This window comes from Homarus americanus, unplaced genomic scaffold (assembly GCF_018991925.1).
Source record: "Homarus americanus isolate GMGI-L3 unplaced genomic scaffold, GMGI_Hamer_2.0 scaffold5434, whole genome shotgun sequence".
Taxonomy (NCBI): domain Eukaryota; kingdom Metazoa; phylum Arthropoda; class Malacostraca; order Decapoda; family Nephropidae; genus Homarus; species Homarus americanus.
Window position 1 is genome coordinate 331948 of NW_024722814.1, and position 20553 is coordinate 352500.

Below are 20553 nucleotides of genomic sequence, written 5' to 3' on the forward strand. Positions count from 1 at the left end.
GAACATAGAGAAAAAGTCCAGGAACATCTGTGACATATTTTATTCACTCTCAGTCAAGAATTTGTTTGGGTATAGAATAGTGTACTAAAAAAAAATCTCTAAAATTTTACCTTACCTGAAAAAAATTACTTGGTTATTACGATCATTGCCTTAAAACATCCTACTTTATATGTACAGTAACTCAAAAAATATCTATACAAAACTATGTTGAAAAAATATGACACAACAGGTGAAGGATTTTGACAACCCTACCGAGGCAATGGGATTCGCAGTGTTCATTTTGAAACTCATTTATCATCCCAAATACAGATAGTTTTTTACGTGACTTATATTGATTCCATTCGGTTTTTTTTTTGGGGGGGGGGGGTTCTTCAGTTTTTACTCGTCTATGGACTTGAAATATCTCTACTTCAGTGTGTAGACGTTTTTCTAAGTATCTTTACAGACTGTAGTGTATTTTTTTATGTTGATGGCATTAATTATACTAATATTTCAAATGTAAAATTATATAAAGAAAATAAATAGTAAACCTAAAATAAAATAACCATGAGGAAAAAATCGTAGTGGGAATAGTCGAATAATTTTATTTCGATATTTCAAGGTAATTAGATTCACAGTGATGAATAACTCTATTGTATTTTATTCCAAAGAGAGAAAGAAATATACCAGGAATAAATTGCATCACCCACCAGGGACTGACGATAACAATAATTTCATCCTTATAGAAAATTAAAATGGAATAGCCAGAATTGTTAACACAAATACAATAACATTTTAGGGTGGAGGGAGAGCGGTAGTGGTGAATGTTCTATTCATATTTTACAAAATTAATTCAACAGGAATATAACTACTAACACAAAATTACAGCGAGATGCTTTTATTTATTTTTTCCAAACCAGCAGCATGGAGGCAGCGTGAAACAATGGAATATATATCCAATTATGAGATAAAATAAGGCCAGGTTTATATCTGAGTAATATGCTACACTGTTTTAACCTTTGATACTACATATTGCTTCAACCTAGAGATTAAAGATGGCTGCTATCAAAAGTTCAAATTATTAGATAGTTTTCACGTGAGGGCATTAAACCTGCTTCATATACCAGATAAAGTCACTAAAAAATATCTATACAAAATCGTGCTGAAAAATTATGACACGGCAGACGAAGGAGTTTGACAACCCTACCGAGACAACAGGAGTCGCAGTGTTCATTCTGAAACTCCTCCATCACCCCGAGTACAGTTAGTTTTTTGAGTGACTGTACATATAATATAACATTCTTAACTGTTATAGGAATTTTTTATATATCTCCTTTATATCTTAGTAATTTTTAGCAATGTCTTGAAGTTAATTCCCTTTCAAATTTTGCCACAATAGTTCTTATATATTTCAACATCCAACAACATACAATATCAACAAGAGGAAAAACTTAACTAACGAGAACTGTGTAACTTGATCAGACAAACATTCGCTATTTTACCTTCCTCGGGGTAATATTCACCATAATGCTTTCTTTTTTTTTTTACACTGGTTCTGGCAACATTGTCAGCGTCTCTATTGAAACCTAAAACGCAAAAATTATCTTTGAAATATATATTAGGATTGTAAGTTTAGTTTTATTGAATTCATAAACAGTTTGTTGTTGCGGCTATTTTACCATATGTAGTAATTAATATTTTTTTACTACATCCATAGTATATGACCCGAGAGTTTTTAGAATTTATTTTTCATTTATTTTCGCTATTGTCCTAAAAAAAATATTTGGTATTTAATGAAGCTTGTGATAACGTGTGTGTGTGTGTGTGTGTGTGTGTGTGTGTGTGTGTGTGTGTGTGTGTGTATGTGTGTGTGTTTTTATCCTAAGTCAAATGAAATCCCCTCAATGTTCAAAACTTACGTTGTTCAACTAAGAGCATAAATATCACTGACCAACTTGTTACTATTATAAAACTAGTCAACATGTATAAATAAGGAGAGTATAATGACATGAAAATAACTTACATAAACAACGAGATTAAATCATTGAATCATAAAGAAGTTACAACATAAAGAACACAATATAAGTGGGTAACATGCCTATATGAATACCATCTCCGTCTGCCTGAAAAGATAAAAAAAAAAAATTTAATTTGAGTTAAATCTAAAATTGTTAGTCAGCAGCGTCAGGATTTTTTCTCGCTATAAAGACTTTATTTTTTTCCGTTGCTCCAATTATCCGCTAGAAACTATTTTAGTGGGATTGGTTATAAGGTTAAAGATCTCCATTTACTCTCTCTCTCTCTCTCTCTCTCTCTCTCGTCTCCCCGAGTAGGAAAACACAACAAAAAGACGAAATAACGAGTCTGTGTGAGGAGATTTATGACTCTCGTGTTCCGGATCTCAGTGTAACTCAGGCATAATGATTTATATTTCACTTTCCACTTCTAACCTAACCTAACCTAACCTAACCTAACCTAACCTAACCTAACCTAGTCTAGTCTACACATATTTCCCAACATTTTATTCACCTTTTGTATGCCTTTATTTACCCTCGTTAGTGGCACAAATCTCTAACTTAAAAAAAAAAAAATACTAAAGTTGAATCATATCTTTGAGAGTAAAACAAATAACTTTTCTTCTTATTACTGTATATACTCAACTAAATTACTACAGAAGTTTACAACACAAAAAAGGTGACAATACGCGGCCCTGAGACCACCAATTCAACATACGGTATAAGGATATTAATTTTCCTTCCAGCCGCCATCCAAAACCAGACGATGTGACGCCACTTTCGCTCTATAGTACGGACTTGGTGGGAGGGGGGGGAGCTGTACCCTTTAACATTACCCCAAAAGAGGTTCAGATTACCAACCCTTTGCTTGTGCTTTGTTGTCTAGAACGAATAGGTCAGAGTGTAGTAAGTTGTACCCCTTGCACTGCTATCCTAAACTCTCAGACAACACGCGGTGGAAGAAGGAATGTGTCCAAGCTTTTACAGGATCTCGTTTTACGTTCCTGGTGGTCAAGCCGAAGTCCTTTTACAGTATATTAACTCTCCTTCACCAGCGTAGAACAACAGCTGAAGAGAAACTCACGAGAGGTGTATAGACGGTCAGGGTTTGTTTATAATAACCCCATTAGACAACTAGTTAGGGCGTATTGTAATAGTCGTTCAGTTTTGATGTATGTAATTGAGTGTTAACTTACTTTACCTCTCTCTGTCTCTCTCTCTCTCTCTCTCTCTCTCCTTTCTACTTAACCTACCTGGAAATGACAGGTTACAATATAGGAAGAATAATTAACGTCGATTATTGACTTAGGTTGAAGTTCAGTGGAAAAAAAAATGTAACTACGAATCCATCTCATAGGTTTTGTTTTCATGTAAGTCGATAACAAACTGAATGAAAAAACAAAGTTGTATTGTATTCATTCACGATGGTGTATCTACTGTATGCTGAGCCAGGTTTTAATATTATGTTTTTCGTGTTTACAACTTCATTTGCATATTACCTGTTGCTGTGTGAAAACAGACCATTTAAATATTTGATGCACGTATATACTGTATGTTAGGCAAAAATATCCCAAAACTCTTCTTTTTTTTTCCCCGTGTATGAATAAACATGTTAATATGTTTTGGGAAAAAATTTTATTATATGTTTTGTGTGTTATGTAAATTAGACTGAATCTGTGTGTACCAATTAAAGTAACTAGTTAACATAGACGATCATATGTGTACATACTATACATATATAAAATGAATACACAGACATTTACTTCAGTAAACATATGCACATACTTACACGTATGCTACAGACATTTACATGCACACACAGATTCATACACATACACACACATACTCATATATTCATAAATACAATTAAATAATAGTCATACATACACCAAGTGAGTTATTTAGTAAGTGTGAAGTTAGTGAGTTAAAAAGTGAGTGAGTTAGCTAATTTATGAGTGAGTTAGTGAGTGAATGAGCGAGTGAGTGAATGAGCAAGTGAGTTAGTGAGCTAGAGAATGGGCTAAATAGTGAGTGAGTTAGCTAATTAATAAGTGAGTGAGTTAAGGAGTTATTGAGTGAGTCTAACAAAGGCAATCAACTTATCAGTTTTTTCGTGTGATTTGTGTTTTTATCATTCGTGTATTTCTGTGTTAATTTATTTGTTATTTTCGTTGTACTTGTGTGAAATAATCCCCGCTTCCTTATTGTGCTTGTTGAAGGTGATGATGCCCGTGGTGGTAGTAGTAGGTAGTGATGATGGTTGTGATGATTGTGGTGATAATTCTAGTGGTAATAGTAATGGTAGTTCTGGTGGTAATGTTATTGGTGATGGTGGTGGTAATGGTAGTGTTGACGGTGATAGTGATATTAGTGTGGTGGTGATGGTAGTCGTGGTGGTGATGGTGGTAGTAATGATGGTTGTGATGGTGGTTGTGGTGGTGATGGTGGTAGTAATGATGGTTGTGATGGTGGTCGTGGTGGTGATGGTGGTAGTAATGATGGTATGGTGGTAGTGGTGGTGATGGTAGTCGTGGTGGTGATGGTAGTCGTGGTGGTGGTGATGGTAGTCGTGGTGGTGATGGTAGTCGTGGTGGTGATGGTAGTCGTGGTGATGGTAGTCATGGTGGTGATGGTAGTCGTGGTGGTGATGGTAGTCGTGGTGATGGTAGTCGTGGTGGTGATGGTAGTCGTGGTGGTGATGGTAGTCGTGGTGGTGATGGTAGTCGTGGTGGTGATGGTAATCGTGGTGGTGATGGTAGTCGTGGTGGTGGTGATGGTAGTCGTGGTGGTGATGATAGCCGTGGTACTGATCCTCACCGTAAAGAGAAGCAATATTATTGTTTACACAATAGTGAAGCATCAGGGCGGAAAATAGTGACCATAAAATGAAACTCAATATCTTGGCAACCTTTGTGCCGCGTGGTGATGTGTGGTGATGTGTGGTGGTGGTGTGTGGTGGTGATGTTTGGTGTGTGGTGGTGATGTGTGGTGGTGGTGTATGGTAATGTGTGGTGGTGTGTGGTGATGTGTGTTGATGTATGGTGGTAATGTGTGTTGATATATGGTGGTAATGTGTGGTGATGTGTGGTGTGGTGATGATGTATGGTGGTGGTGATGTGGAACGGTAATGTGTAGTAGTGATGTGTAATAGCAATATACGATGGTAATATATGTACAAGTATGTATGTAAGTAATAAACTACATCTTCATTAAAAACTATTAAACCCTATCAGACTAAAATCCTCCTCAGACATTTATCCAAAGTCAAAAATATTATACTTAAACACACACTAACTCCACGAGACCACCACTAGATTGAAATAGATCACCCCTCCCCAAAAAAATACCTTCACATCACCTCAAATTATCTCGTAGTGGAGGCGAGTCAGTCATGTAATGCGTCGTTGTAATAAATTCTAGGAACATAAATTCTTGTCAGTAAAAACGGGGAACATGTCGATAAAACTGAGTAAAAAGAATTATGGCGCCATACTCCTGTCTGGCTCACAATTAATGCTCCATCACCACTACGCTTTTTTTTTCAGGAAGAATATGAGCTAAATTTACGCTGTGAGCTACAAACTTTCTCTCTTTTTTTTGTGGTGTGTGTGTGTGTGTGTGTGTGTGTGTGTGTGTGTGTGTGTGTGTGTGTGTGTGTGTGTGTGTGTTACCTGTAGCTATTGCCTGATTAAGTCCTATTTGATTCATTTATTCATGTTTTTTTTATTTACGTCAAACAACAACAACAACTAATCCTAAACTTTAACAAAACACAATATATTTATTTTTTCGGCCTTATTAGAACACTCGCTAAATTAACAAGCCATTAATTTTTAATGAAACCAATTATAGTCAACGTTAATTAATAGCGTTAGTTTCCATCACCTATAACTCGTTCACATTAGAGATTATCGTGTATGATTAACACGTACTGTACATGTAGCTCACGCGTGGTATGCAGGTCAGTAGTGTTTTAAGTACACAGATAGTTAACCTTTCCGTAGGTCAGATCATCACCAATCTGGTCCTGGGAAGTATTTTAGCATCAAGATATTGAATAAAACTTAGATTCAGTTTCTGTTATATTTCTAAATGACAAAGAAAATAGTGTGAAGTGCCTTCAATTTGTTCATGTTGAGTCAGGAATCTATGAAGTAATGCTACCTGTAATTTAATATACCTGGTAACTAAACACACCTCAATCACGTTACTCTTATATACTTGTGATATTTGTGCGTCTTTCTCTTCTCATTAATCACCAAACATAATCTCTCTTTCCACCTCCTTTTCCCATATATTCTCCAGGAGAGAGTGGAGATGGCTGGTAAGCAGAGGTCCTCCTGCTTTATACACCTCGGCTGGGATTCCATCAGGCCGTGAGGCTATGTTATTTTCATCTGTTTGATGGCAGTAACTACCTCATCCACGGATGGAGGATAGCTGAGGTGGGTCAGCTCTGGATGCTGAGGGACCTCCTGGTTAGTCAGGACATGAACTTCAGTGTTTCGGTTGAGTAGTGAATAGTAGTTTCTCTTTCCAGCGCTGAAGAGGCCTTCATCGTCTATAATTATATAATTGCCGTCAGATGAACAGAGGGGGGCTGCGCCACTAGTGATTGGCCCATAAAATGTTTTTGTGGAATTGAAAAATCTCGCATCCTGTGTTGATCTGCAAATTTTTGTGTTGCACATGCTTTATTTTTAAACCAGTCATCCTTTAGATTACGAAGTTCCCACTGAGCCACAGATTTTTTCTTGCTGAAGGTATCAGCTTTGGCCCGAGAATGTGGGTTGTTCTACCAGTCAGTTAAAGCAGCACGTTAATCATCGGTGAGTCCATTGATTGCTGGATCATTTTCATCAAACCAGTCCTGGTGTATTCTTTCGATCTGGCCGAGGGTCTCTCTGCAGGTTTTTGTCATGACAGTGTTGAGAATATCCTATTCGGCACTGGGATTTGGGTTGTTTGCTGTTGGGTTGCTTATCAGCCCATGTTCGAGCTGCTCTCTGATAGTATGTACACCGGCTGGATCCTCCAGAAGCTTAGTGTTAAAACTTCTTTTGGAGTCTTGCTGCCTTCGCGGTTTTGTGGTGACGTGAAGTGAGAGCTTGGCTCTGACGAGCCTATGATCACTGGTCTGCCTTAGATTTACTCTGTCTATATACATTTAATTTGCAGACATTGTGTGATGTAAGCAGAGCCGTCGTGCAGGTGTGGCTCTCTGGCTATGTTGTGGCCAGCGACCTTCCCAATACCACATTACCTTGAGAACTAAACAGGATATTTTTAACGCAGAACAAATACATTAACTTCACCTGAATAATAATATTTGTTTTTGTTTGCTTTTGGGGGCTTTTGGGGACTTTTTTGAAATATAAGAATTTGCATTTCCATTTGACAGTGTATTGAGACGTGTTGATGTTGGTTGAAATCCTAGACATAAGGTGAGGCTCTGAACAACCTTTGCTATCAGGTAGTAAGGGTGACAGAGTTCTCATCAGTACTGGGTGGTGAGGGCGGGGTGGTAGAGGGTGGTGAGGGTGGGGATGAGAGGGTGGAATGGTGGGGATGAGAGGGTGGTAGTGGGTGGTGGGGGTGGGGTCGTAGTTAGGGATAGAGGCAGTGTAAGAGAGAGAGAGAGTGAGTTTGAGAAGGAGGATGGTAGTGGTGAAGGAAACTCGATGGGAAGGATGTGGAAGAGAGTGTATGGAGGATGAGAAGAGGATGGGGCGATGAAGGAGGAAGAAAGATCAGTGTCGAGGAAAAAAAAGGAACCAGAATACTAGAATATCAAAGGTATACATATTAGAGTATACATATAGAGGTATACATATTAGAGTATACATATAGAGGTATACATATTAGAGTATACATATAGAGGTATACATATTAGAGTATACATATAGAGGTATACATATTAGAGTATACATATAGAGGTATACATATTAGAGTATACATATAGAGGTATACATATTCAGTGATAGAAAATAAAAAGAACTATCTATTAAATACATTTTTTTTCTCAACTATTTCTTTATATAAATTTTACCTTCTACCAATAACAATATGACTATCATATATACAAAACTTTTCACAAAACTTATCAGATTTATTTTAGAGTTAGCTCATGATTTTTTTTTTCAGGAGAATAACCATATTACCTCTGTTGATGGGCATCGTTCTATTCTTTTCTCAATTGTCGTTTATCACCCAAATATTCCTTTTACTATTTATTTAAGTTTCTCATTATAACATTCTACAAAAAGTTCTATATTGAAGCTCTTCGAATTTGTATCCCCTATTGAGGCATAAATCCTCGCTAGGTATAGTATGATATTAATGCTGCACTCTTCTTTTTAACAGCTTGACAAACGGTTCTCATTAATTTATTCTGTCAAACGCTTTTCCAGCATTTTAGCACAGACAACTAGGGGAGAACCTCGTTACTGTGTAGAACCTAACCTAACCTAACCTAACGAAACCTAACCTAACCTAACCTAACCTAACCTAACCTAACCTATAACTTGTGTAAAGGTTCAACATACTGGTCTTAGGATCTCTATTTTGAAGCTGATTTCATTTAATGTCTTGTGAAGAAAATCTTATCAATCTTTCTTTTGTTAACCAAATATTATGGACGAGCCAAGGTGTTTGTTATACATCAGAGGACCAAAAGAAGTTCTCATCAGTAAGTTACATCTTCTTTGAATATAAAAACAAAGATCTTATTAACTAGATGTAAATTTAACAGTAAAATAAATGACCCAAAAAACGTATTATTGGGGGAAAAAAGAACTATTGGAAAAACACGAACGAGGAAACATTTTTTTTTTCACAGTTGATCTAATTTAGATTGTCTGTTGCCATGGCAGTGAACATATAGTCATAAACATATAACAACATGGTAGCTGCCGTGGTGCGTGGATAATCTGCCACATTTATACTTTAGTTACGGCCGAGTGTTTCCATAAACCATGACACAGTGTTGGTGTGCCCGGCCGACACCAGTACCCGGACAAGTTTTATGAGGGTCATTCACAGGGTTTAGAGTGAAAGTTCCGGCCCTGACTGAGACACACACAGACACACAGACACATAACACACACACATAACACACACACATACACACACACACACAGTGACTGTTTGTTTTTCTATTTTTACGCAGTTGAACACCTTTAGAAATAATAAGAAAACACGAATCAGGCGACAGAGATTACACCTGTTGTATCAATCAATTAAATCATTACAAAAAAACAAAATGGAAAAAAATTGTCATATTACCTGTTGACATAATCTGCTAATGAAAACCATACAGGTGTTTAACCCTTTCCTCCCTATTTCCCTCCCTTCCTTCCCTCCCACCTTCCCTCCTTCCTATCTCTCTACCTTCCTCCTCCCCCCTACCTTCCTACTCCCTCCCTCCCTCCCTCCCTCCTTCTCTCTCTATCGTCCTCCTTATCATCCTTCTTCCCTTCCCTCCCTTGCCTTCCCTTTAACGTTACTGTCACTTGATATGTGAGTGAAAAGTTTCTTGAAGTGTTTACGAGTAACTCCTGAGAAATTGTCAAACGAAAGAAAAAAGTTTGGAGAAAAGTTTAGGCCAGAAAAGGAGGTTAATACCGAGTTGATAATGACATCTTTGGTGAAGCTCTCTTGGTGAAGCTCTCTTGGTGAAGCTCTCTTTGGTGAAGCTCTCTTGGTGAAGCTCTCCTGGTGAAGCTCTCTTGGTGAAGCTCTCTTGGTGAAGCTCTCTTGGTGAAGCTCTCTTGGTGAAGCTCTATTGGTGAAACTCTCTTGGTGAAGCTCTCTTGGGTGAAGCTCTCTTGGTGAGGTCGATATATTTCCGTTATCAAAGGGACGAGAGATGAAGGAGAATTAGGAGGGACTAGAGAGAGAGAAAAAAAAGAGCAGCAAATGGAGAAGATAAGAGAAAAAAACGAAATGGTGAGATGAGGAGACAGGGTTAAAGAGAGGGTAAAAGAGAGGGAGAAAGGAGAGGGAAAGAGAGGGTGAAAGATGGGTGAAAAGAGGGTGAAAGAAAGGTATAAAGAGAGGATGAAACAGAGGGAGAAAGAGAGGGAGGGTAAAAGGCTGAGAAGGAGAGGGAGGATGAAACAGAGGGATAAAGAGAGGGAATAGAAGAACTAGTAATAATAAAAGAAAAAAAGACACTGAAAGGCAGGAAAGAAATAATGATAATAGAGAAAGAAGCAAAGAGGCAATGAGAGAAAAATTTGGTAAGAGTATGAAAGAGAATAAAAGGATAGGGAAGTAAAGGAGGATAACTGAAGAAGATGATAATGAGGAGTGGAAGGACTGATAGTAACAGAGAGAAAGAAGAGACAAGCGAGAGACTGAAACAGGAAAGTTGGGTCGGGTCGGGTCGGGTTAGGGTCGGGTCGGTTTGGGTCGGGTTGGGAGAGAAAATGAGTAAAAGTGGGAAGAGGAGTAAAGGGGAAAACACCACGAGAAAAATAAGAAAGTGGCAGAAAAAGTTACTTAAAGAAAGCGAGGAAAAGAGAGCCGGGAGAGATTAAGAGAATCCGTTTTAAGTACGAACGGAGAACCGAGTGAACGAGAAAGTCATCTGAGAGAGAGAGAGAGAGAGAGAGAGAGAGAGAGAGAGAGAGAGAGAGAGAGAGAGTGTACAAGGAAAACGGACGAAGAAAGAAGTGTAGAGAGTGAGGCAATGGAGAGAAAGGATTTAAAGCTAATGAAAAGAAATGTGACGGAAACAGAGAAAGCGAAAGTAACAGAGGAAAAGAAAGAATTTGTGAGAGAGAGAGAGAGAGAGAGAGAGATGCATGGGATGAGAAATAAGATAATATACACAAAGGAGAAACTTGAGTTACTGAGAAACACAAACACTATACAATATAAACTTGAGAAACAAAACTAATCATGTTTCTTGTTCAATGAATCATTATTAGATGGACCACATCCTTAAATTAATCCCTAAATGTTCAATAATGTTGTATGTTTAAATGTTTCCTTTTCCATTAATAATCACTGTGCTTATATAAAAAAACAGTATTTTCTAATATTGTTAAAAAAAAAAACCCAACAAGGCCCAGTGGTTTGAGGCCGGACAGCTATCATCCAAGTATTAAACCTACACACTCATCCGGTCTTATCCCTTCTTCAGTCATCATCATCATTCACGATTTGGGCTGAATATGGATGGTCTAAATCCCTGTGTGTGTGGGCGTGTGTGGGCGTGGGCGTGTGGGCGTGGGCGTGTGTTTGCGTGTGTGTGTTTTATAATATGATCCCTTAACTCTACTTCCGTACGATAATAATTTAACCGCTTGTGTTTTCATGTCGTATTAAAATCATCAGCTTACCTGCATTACCTATATTAAGATTGAAATATAATCAATAGTTGAATTTCCTAGTTATATATTCTTCTTTGTTATTATCTTTATCTCTTGTCAGTGTTTCTCCCTGTCTCTCTTTCTCTCTCATTTATTACTATATGTCTCTCCTGTTCTTCCTGTTGTTCTACTTCCTATCATCATATCTTAGTCTCCCCTCTGCCGGTCACTTTTTCTCGTTTTCTTCTCAATTATCGTCTCCAATTCCTCATCTTTTTTTTCTGCCTCCTCCCCTCCTCTTCCTTTTATATTTTCTCCTGTCGCTCTTTTTCTTTCTCTTCCTCCTTCCCCTCCTCTTCCTCCTTCCCCTCTTCCTCTTCCTCTTTCCCCACTCCCTCTTCCCTTAGCTGCTTGCCCCCCAGATAAACATACATTAAGCCATCACAAGAGCTTCACCAGAGACAACCTTATTGACTTAATATTGAATTTATATTGTGTAGGGTCGACCACCTTAATGCCTCACGTGTATGGAGAGATAACGTGTAAACATTACCTTCTCCGTTGTTTATGTTGTTACGTCTCCAGAATATAATAATACTCACGTTATAAGACTCACACGAGAATATAATTGAGAGTTGTATAAGCTCCATTAATTTTTCATAATATAACTTTTTAATTCTGTGTAAAAAAAAAAATACATAATGTAAAAATATATAGGAATTTTGTTTCGTTGACTTTTAGTAGTTTTACTCTCTCTCTCTCTCTCTCTCTCCCACACCCTTTCTCCTCCTCCTCCTCTCTCTCTCTCTCTCTCTCCCACACACACACAGAACACTGCACAACACCATAACTTCCCGTGTTTGGGCAACCAGGCACCTCCCCCACTCGCAGCTGACCCCCAACACCGACTTTGCTATGGTCAACAGAAACGCTCCCATCGGCCCTACAGTCCCTTTCTTTACATAAATCCTGGTTCAGTCTTTCTTAAAAATCACCACAAAGTTACTGGCGCGGTAAATCGACCATAATTGACAACATTTTCTGATCAGAGAAACAATAAGGTGAATCTGGGTGTCAGCGCAGCGACTAAATGATAAAAACAGCCGCGTCGACACACAATTGTTTTTAATGCGTTATTTGCGTCGTGAGGAGATTACGAATGAACTGACGCTACCGGAGTTAGAGAAAGTGACACTGCTGTATACGGCGTGACACCGCTATAGATGGCGTGACTCTGCTGTAGACGGCGTGGCGCTGCTGTAGACGGTGTGACACTGCTGTAGACGGTGTGATACTACTGTATACGGCGTGACTCTGCTGTAGACGACGTGGTACTGCTTCAGACAGCGTGGCATTGCTATAGACAAGAAGTTTCCTTCACTAGAGACAACTGGGGAACTTTAGGGACGCCAGAGTGTAAACTTTTCTGAACTTGAGAAATGAAAACAGTCTGAGAGAGCGACTTGAGAATGATCTAAACATCTGCATAAACAACCAAGAGATGACTGTGAGAAAGTGTAAACTGGCCTCAATAACTCCAAGGAATATGAGCTATATAATGTTTATTTACATTGAAACACAAGATAACTTGTCCACATTCATTTTCTCTCCTAACCTAACCAAACTCAGCACTCACCTAACCTAAACCAGCACTAACTTAATCTAACCTAGCACTAACCAGACCTAACCTAGCACTAACCTAATCTAACCCAGCACTAACCTAATCTAACCTAGCCTAACCACATTCATTTTCCCTCCTTAACTAACTTAATTTAACCTAACCTTACCTAATTACCCTGAAGTAAAAGTTTTAACGTGTGTCTAGTAGTTAATGGTGAGACTTGTACCGTTTTGTGAGGAACTTGTGATGGTGCGTGGGACTGAAGCCCGTAATGGTAGACTCACACCTAACCTTTTACACACTGCCGTAGCCAACAGTGCCTTTGTGCAATTTATATTTCTTTCTTTTTTTTCTGTTTAGAAGGGAATTATGAGGAAAAGGAAGGGAAAGGAGGTTAGAGCGGGAGGAAGAGGAAGGGAAGGAGGGAGGGAGGGGGGAGGAAAAGAGGAAGGGAAGGAGAAGGAACAGGAGGGCGGAGAGAAGAGAAGGAGGAGATAGGAGGAAAAGGAGGGCGGAAAGAAGTGGAGAAGGGAGATAAAAGTGGAAAGAAGAGGAGGAAAAGGAGGAAGAAGGGGGAGGAAAAGGAGGAAGGAGGGGGAAAAGGAGGGAAGGAAAAGGAAGTGGCGAGGAGATAGAAAGAAGTGGAGAAAGCGAGGAAACAGACATGTAAACCTTCACAAATTATATCCCTCCGCTGCACAGGATTCCTAGCATTACGAAATTTACCATTATTTTTCGTCCTCTTGATTAAATTACTGAGCTTTATTCCCGGAACCAGTAGGTCGGGTGGTGGCCTTGTACGGTGGAAGGCACAAGCGTCTTGGATACACCTTTGACCTTCCTTCCTTCTTTCTTTCTTTCTCTCTTTATTTCTTTCTTTCTTTCTCCATTCCTTCCTTTCTTATTTCTCTCTCTCTCTCTCTCTCTCTCTCTCTCTCTCTCTCTCTGCCATCCAACAATTCTTATTCATGAGAGGCCTGAATATATTTTGTCTTGCTGGAGAAAACCACGAGTTAGCTGCTGAGTTATTACAAAAGTCATACATTACCGTTGTTGCTCTCAGAATATATTGAGTAATAAAACCCTAATGGTGATGTAGAGGTTTTATTCATGAATTAGTAATATTGTGAATAATCAAAGTAAACATGAGTAAAAATTTGTATATATGAATAATCAACCGTAATGTTTTGAACGTGATATCCTTCACCCAGTTCATGATCTTCAAGCACCAGCAGAGATCCACCAAAAGATTCTAAGCAGCAGCTCGGTGGCACACGGACACCTAGCCAACCAGTCAGCCACCACCACCTACTGACACACACTCACACACACACACACACACACACACACACAAAACTCAGACTTATTCCTGAGGCAATCTAACGCACTATCATATATTTTCATGATTTTTAGTCTTGAATGAAAATGCTGAACTTGCTTATGGATATTATAGGAATTCTGAATTTAGTGGTAATCACCGATCATTGGCTCCCATCTATAGAATTGTCCCCCTTCCATGTTACGACACTGCAAGAAGACCATGTCAATGATCTGGAAATTTAGACCTAAGTCATGAGTAATATTCTGCCCTCTGTATTTATCTTTTTCCCTTTAACACTAAGAAAAATATTTATTAACTTCACTTGTGTTATGAGGTTAACTGTGGAGACGTGTACCAGATTAGGTAAGGTTGGACGACAGGTGTATCCAACTATCCCTCTGCACACCTGCACAGTGACCCCATGTTGTGTGTCCTGTCATCCAGAGTTAAGGATGTGCCACCGATATAAACAATGAACTAATTTATCATGTGTCTGAATCGATATAGTAGCGAATTTCCTCAATTTAGTGAACCTATCGAGAATTGGATTTGATGGGGGGAGGGGCCAGCATTCTTGCTGATACCAACTGTAGGAGCATCGAGGCTACCATTATCCATGAACAACTACGTTGAACTGGCCATGTTACCCGCATGGATGACAGTAGACTGCCAAAGCAGCTACTTTACTGTCACCTAACGAATAGTAAACGTAATGCTGGCTGGCAATTGAAAAGGTATAAGGATGGTCTTAAGACAAACCTGAAAAGGTGCCAAATCGACCCCCTCACCTGGGAGTCGATTACTCCACATCGTAACGCTTAGAGAAGCACCACACGGGAAGGTGTCAATACTTTCGAGTTAGCCCGACTGCAAACCGAGGAAGATAAGAGCCAACGTCGGAAAGACGCTGCTACCGCCCCTCCCACAGTAGATGGAGCCCTCCCTCCACATGTGCAACGAATGTGGACGACGCTGCCGGTCCCTCAAAACTCACCAACCTAGGTGACATCCTTAATAACCCATATCATTTTACCATAGCTGGAGGATCGTCATCCTCGATTCCGAGTGACAGCAAAGTAATAGTAGTGTATGTGTGCGTCGTGTTTGTATGTGTGTGTTAATTAACTCAGGTTAACGCAGCGTCACGTGGGCCTGAACACTGTAAAGGGTAAAGTGGTCACTGTGTTGGGCCTCGCTGGTGAGCCGTCGGTGTTAGAACAGTGTAGAAGGGATTGTTCTACCGTCACAGGCTTGGCTATATTGTAGTAGACTTGGCTAGTCCGCTGCCGGGTTGGCTATAATGTAGTGGGCTTGGCTAGTCCGCTGACGGGTTGGCTATAATAGCCTAGGATACTACTATATTATTCCTGAACATTCAGGAGCACAAGCATAGGTAAAGTCACATAGATAAGGATGTAAACAAGACAGACAGACAGACACAGACTGACTGACGTAAACTTAAAATACGCTAATAAACTAAACAAAAAATATCATTGTTTTTAAAGTTGTGTTGTGGTATTTCCAGCTAATGGTTTCGACATTACTGACATCCGAAATACAGATAAACTGAGGGCCTTTTCTATCCCGTTTAGTCTTATCACTCTGTTATATCATGATTCTTGAAATTTATAAATTATTGTTGGATAAAAAACTAAGAAAAAGTTGAAAACTAATTACCATTACCAGAGAGAAGAGTTATAAAAAATATATTAGTTCGCGGCTGAGTGATGGTGTTGTTGTTTTTGTTGTGGGCACTGGTGGTGGTGGTTGTTGTGTTGTTGTGGGTAGTGGTGGTTGTTGTTATTGTTTTTGTTGTTGTTTACTGTCGTATACAATTGGTGCAGTAACTTTTTTATTTTTTACGAGCATTAGCCCACTCGGGCACAGGTCACTGACCCACATCAGGGTCTGGGGGGCAAAAATTTAATAATAATAATAATATTAATAATAATAATAATAAAGAACCATACAGAAATACAAAAATGAAAAAAGATCAATAGTGAAAAACAATATATGTATGTTGTGTTGTCAATAGTAAGAGAAAAAATTGGAACCCTGCAATTGTGTGTAAATGAGGCAGAAAGTCAGATCAGTAACCTGGGACTTGGTCAAAATTTTCGTGATGCCATATGGCAGCAGGGTCTACCATTAGACAACACATTATGCTTCCAATATCTTCTCAGGCGGTAGTACCTCCCTGTTTGGTAGCTGCCTAATGTGAAGATCTACTCGAATGCTATTTTCTGGATGCTCCTGGGTTTAGAATATCAAGTAACAGATATCGAGGAACATTTAATCGTTGGATTTCATAAACAAATTAATTATATGTTGTATACTAAGTTTCTCCCTTGATAAGCCAACCTCCATTATCTGAGTCGTCCATCAAACTATTAACTGGTATTTATAATCAGTTGATCAAGTAGTGAGTCGACCATCATACTCGCCATTGACCTTAACACACTGAATCAGCTATTATGATTTTTTCACCTTTCCTTTTAATTAATATTCTTTCATACAAATAAATCCTGCCGGCCGCCCTGCCTCATTATCACGGTGACTCCCTGACCATGATGGATAACCTTCTCTCCAGGTGACGTGAACTTTGATTAATGTTCCCGAGAGTAACACCTGTATGAAGCTTTACCAAAACACACTAACCGTACCATGTATTATAGTTACGTTATACACACACACACAACTCGTTTGGTGGGGCTGTATGTCTTTCTCATTACTCTCTAGACAGGTGAGGTTAGAACAGGTTAAGATAAATTATATAAGGTGTTCGTATCTTTAGATGTACAAAGAAAAATTGTTAATGATGTGGAGTCAAAAATATTATGCAGAAAATAATTTAGAGAGAGGGGTGGGGGTGGGGTGGGGGACGGTGAGGGAGGGGGGACGCAGGAGGGAGGGACGGTGAGGGAGGGGGATTTGGTGAGGAGGGGGACGGTGAGGGAGAGGGGGGACGGTGAGAGGGGGGGACGGTGAGAGAGGGGGGACGGTGAGGGAGGGGGGACGGGGGAGAGGGGGGACGGTGAGGAGGGTGATGGAGGGTGAGAGAGGGGAAGTTTATTCTAGGACAGCTTCACTAAACACATGATTTGATATGGATCATTTCAGGTAAGAGAAATTCCGTATTCATATCTCTCTATAAAACATTCATTATCATCTTTATTAAACAAGATCTAGGTTGACATTTTAGACGTAGGGGTTAGTTAACGCCAGCTCCGAGTGTGTACGAGAATCTCAATGTTTATATAAAAAAAAACAGTACATCAATTGCATCTTAATGTGCTTGTTCCTTAAAAAAGTAACCTGTATCCTCAAGTGTTTGTTTCTTAAAAAGTAACATATATCCTCAAGTGCTTATTCCTTAAAAAGTAACATGGATTTTCAACTGTTTGTTCCTTCTAAGAAAACTACACGCATCTACCTGAGAATATTGTCACTGTCTTCCTCTGTTGTCTGGATCTCTGGCTCCTCTCTCCATCTATACTCGCCAACCTGACTTGACCTGTCCGGGGGGATTCCAGTGCGGCTCTTATCTTTTATGGCTCGTAAAAAGCCATATTTCTGGGTAACATGTTGGCTAATAAGCGGCAGACGCAACGACTGTCATCATCATTTGTGTCAGAGAAGAGAGAGGAAGGGAGGGAGGGTGAGAGTGAACAGGGAAAGGGAATAAGAGGGGTTAAGGGAGAAATGGAGTAAGATTTGTGAGTATGAGGGAAGAAGGGAGGAGAGAGGGAGAGGGAGAATAAGGATTACGATGAGGATTAGGATGAGGGAAGTAGAGAAAGTAAAAGAGGGTAAAGAAAGAGGAGAATAAGGATTGTGAAAGAAGGAAGGAAGAGGGAGAAGAGACATTTAGAGTCTGACAACATTCACCACCTGACACTGAGGTTGATAAAGGTGCCAGTCTTAATTGTCATGAGCGCTATGATCACACTCTTCATCATGGCGATATTACACTGAGATCATAAATTATGGCAACACACACAAACTTTTCCTGGTTCTGACCCATCAACAGTCTGATACTGCCTCAGTAATCCTCTTACCAATCATAGCAAACTTTTAAACTCCACAGAAGTTTGTGCTTGAAAATTTTTAAAAGAATTTGGACTTAGACTCCCGACTTTTGATATATTAAATGTTAACCTGTGAACTGTGTGACGTAATTTTATACTATCTCACTGCACCTTTATCAAAAATGGCAGTTCATTAAATGGTAACTTTTCTTTTTATGGAATAATAAATTTGACATATAATCCTTGAAATTGCCTCATTTTATATCAAACTTACGTACAGGTGTGTGTGTGTGTGTGTGTGTGTGTGTGTGTGTGTGTGTGTGTGTGTGTGTGTGTGTGTGTGTGTGTGTGTGTGTGTGTGTGTGTGTGTGTGTGTGTGTGTGTTGTTAGACTTCGACCTGTAAAGCCAAACGTATGCGGTACATTTATGACAGGAGACGCAACAAGGTAAATAAATAATGAAAATTAACTATGATCACGTATCCTCTGTTGTATTTTACTGCCTGACAATTCCACCTTATTTACACCATCCATGGAGACACGAGAAGGCTCTGATAATACCTCCATTAACCATTAGGTGTCCACTTTGGGAGCCGCTGATCTACGACTTACTGTTAGAACGGGTAAAAATCTTTCACTACTTGACAGCTTTGCAATAACTTCGTGTCTTGGATCCGAGAAATCTTGTGTCCTTCCAATATTCCACGCTATACTGGATGTGACACACTGTCAGCAGTTATTGCCCATGATAAAAGAATGGCCCGGGATATGTGTGGAACTCGCTACCAGAGTTCATTAGTGCGTTTATGGGCCTTTCACGTGGATCAAACTATACCGCCCACGTGTCTGAAAGGTTTCTGATTATCATGCTGACCTAGAAGATATAGATTAGGAAAGAATATATCTGGGAGAGGCTGTCTACTTACATTTTTCGAAATGAAGAGCAACTTTGCCAGCGAGGTCTTGTCTGGAGTCAGTTACCGGTATTGTTTTCTCGATCTGTGCTTCCTTTACTACCCAGTTGAGGTCAGGTCAGTAATGATGACTTTCTCTATAAGCCACATTTCACGATGCTCCGTGAAGCATCAACAAACTCTTATGAGCTGATCTGTACCCGTAAGAATGCCTGCGACAACCACTGAAAGAGCAGAGCGGATTCTTTACAACGCACAATGTTCTCCTCACTTAAAGGAAAACGTCCACGAACCCAGAAAATCGTGAATGTAAAATGAAAATCCCTTTGTTATATGATATGTGATTTTGGAAGTAGTTAGCGATGATTGTTGCCGTTTTCAAATAAGATTTTGATGATAAAAATTGATGTTGTGGTTAGGTTAGGTTAGGTTAGGTTGGGTTGGGTCGTAGTGGTGGAACAGTTGTAATGATATGCATTGTTCTATTCCGCCCGTGAAGAAAGTTCCCCAAAACTATAAAAAATTTACGTATTTCAGCACTCCCCTCCCACTCTCTCCCTACCCCATCCCCACCCATCTCCCTCTCTACCACCCCATCCCCACCCCACCCCACCCCACCCACCCCACCACTCACTCGGAGAAAGCAACAATAAAACCCCCCAACTTAGGTTCAAATCCTCCATTGTGGATTTGCATCTAAATTCGTTTCTTTACACAAATCTTGGGAGCATTAATGACGTGAAGTGTTCAAGGATAACCGAATAGGATGTGAGATTTGGCGTTTGGGAGGCAAGGATTACAGGGGGAGTTTGTGTAAGAGGCATCAGTAAGGACGCCTTGTAAGAGGATTGTGTGGCAGGGCAAGTATCAAGAAAGGAAGAATTTGCATGGTAAGCAATTGTACATACACCACGAGGCATTAGAAGAGCAGTGACCCTCACATGGCCAGTCATCAATTCTTATTTCACATTATTCGAAAACTTTCTGTATATCAATATTATTTTTATATATGTTTATGTAGAAATTAAACATAAAATAAATAAATTAGTTTGATCTTTGACCTTGACTTTGGAAAGACTTTATGTAAATATTTAATGGTCCAAAGTAATAATTTGAGATCAATTAAATGTGAAAAGTTCGTCTATAGTTTGTTTATAAGAGGCAACCTAATAATTGATTGAGTATACAATTATAATTTATTTCCCTTCAGAGGAAACTACGAGTAAATCAAGAGATTACTTTATTCCTCTTCCTCACTTCTCCTTTCTTCTCCTACTCTTTTCCTTCCTCCTTTTCATCTTCTTCCTCTTCTTCCCATCCTCCTACTCCTCGTCTCCCACCTCCTCCTCCTCCTCCTC